This window comes from Callithrix jacchus, chromosome 4 (genome assembly GCF_049354715.1).
Source record: "Callithrix jacchus isolate 240 chromosome 4, calJac240_pri, whole genome shotgun sequence".
Taxonomy (NCBI): Eukaryota; Metazoa; Chordata; class Mammalia; order Primates; family Cebidae; genus Callithrix; species Callithrix jacchus.
The window spans coordinates 24,104,386-24,106,358 of NC_133505.1; the positions used below are offsets into that span (position 1 = coordinate 24,104,386).

Below are 1,973 nucleotides of genomic sequence, written 5' to 3' on the forward strand. Positions count from 1 at the left end.
ACTTCTTACAATTACTTGATGCAAAATGTACCAAAGAATAAATGGGCAAGAATAACTATAATCATTTTAAAAGGTAAGAACAATGAGAGATAACTGCTCTGATATAGATAGATATACATACATCTATACATGTTCATTCTACAGTAATTGAACATAGATGGTGCCATGGGAATATGCCAATAGATCAATGGAAAGAATATCAGATAGAGCCACAGCCACGTGTCTGTATGGAAATTTTGTGTATGAGAATTTTTGTATTTAAAATCAGCAGAGAAAAAAGAAATATTCAACAAACTATATTGGGACTTGGCAATACATCTGAAGGAAAATATTAAATTTTATCTTTATTTTATTGTAACATCAATTTCAGATGCAAAATCGACAAGCTGAATAAAATTTCTAAAATATAAGGGGAATTTTTGTAATCGAGGAAGGTCTTTAGAAAATACAAAGGACTTACAGATTTTGAGTTCATAAAGCTATTGTTTTCTCTATTAAAAAGACACTGAAAAATTAAATGACCAAATGTAATTATATACAAATATTTGCAGCACCAGGACATGCGGAGGGCAGCACTGTGACCAGGAAACATGCTGAACCGGGGCAGGAACTGCGCAAGGAGGAGGCGATGCTGCTGCTGTTGAATGCAGCCCTGTGTGACCAGCTGAACCGTGTCAAGGTTGAAGCCTTGGCCCTTCAATCAATGAGTGATTCTAGAAGAGGGGATGAGATGCTGTCTTCTCCAACTGCGCCTGAACAGCCATATGTCATGTACGTACATGTAGACAATAAAGCATCTGTCAACCCACCTACACTGGAGTGAAGCATAGAGTCCTGGGACAGAAGAAGAGGAGGAAGAGGAAGAAGAATCAGATTCCTAAAGGAGGGGAAAAGGCAGGGTTCATGATACAAATTAAACTTCTATGTCTCGGGCTCTTTTTCCTCAAGGAAATCATCTTGCCATGGGCTCTAGGGCCCGCCTGAATAGAGAAGAAGAACTATAGGAGGATGTGTAGCTGCAAAAATGGCTCCATCAATAACTCAGTCTTCAGTATGTTATGACATACAGAAAATCAAAGATGCTGTGTCTTAGCATTGAGCAATATGGTTGGTGCTATGTCTGTAATCTGGTCAGATTCAGTAACTGTGTTCAAAACAAAATTTCCTCTGGAATACTATTGAGTAAGTCTAGCATTTGCAAAAAGGGCAGAGTTTAAATATGAGCCAGTCTTTCCAGTCAACAACACCTCCTATAAGAAAGCCAACTAGTGGCTGTTTGCATGCTGTTTAATCCACGTGAGCAGTTAGGCCACAGTCTAGGACAGAAAGATGACCAGGGGAAGGACTGAGGGCTATCTGAGGGAAAAAGCTATTGCTACTTCTCAGAGGCATTGAGCCACACTGCATGCTATAGACTTCTTTTTGTGGGGCTGTTATCTCACTTAAGATATCACTGGTAAAATATCCTTAGAAATAAATTGTAGATAAATAGCCATCACGGAATTTGCTGGTTTCTAGAGAGCCACAGAGAAAAGAAGCAGCTCTCCTCTGGCGTGGTGGCTCATGTCTGTAATCCCAGCACTTTGGGAGGCTGAGGCAGGTGCATCACTTGAGGTCAGGAGCTCAAAACCAGCCTGGCCAACATGGTGAAACCCCATCTCTACTAAAAATCCAAATATTAGTTAGGTATGGTGGCATGTGCCTGTAATCCCAGCTACTCAGGAGGCTGAGATAGGAGAATTGCTTGAACTCAAGAGGTGGAGGTAGCAGTGAACTGAGATTGTACCAATGCACTCCATCCTGGGCAACAGAGCGAGACTCCATCTCAAAAAAAAAAAATAATAAAGAAGCAGTTTCTTCCCTGATGAAAAGATACAATAGGATGGTTTGAAATTCATTTCTGGCCCTTAGAGAAGAAGTGTGCTATGCTTGGAAAACTAGATTTTTAAAACAGAGATGGCAGCTACAGAATA

The 1,973-nt window shown here is 40.2% G+C and overlaps 1 pseudogene; it reads left to right on the plus strand.

Annotated features, from left to right (window-relative positions):
- Nucleotides 1-703: 703 nt before the first annotated feature.
- LOC100894331 (snRNA-activating protein complex subunit 5 pseudogene) lies at nucleotides 704-881 on the plus strand (annotated as a pseudogene).
- The last annotated feature ends 1,092 nt before the right edge of the window (nucleotides 882-1,973 follow it).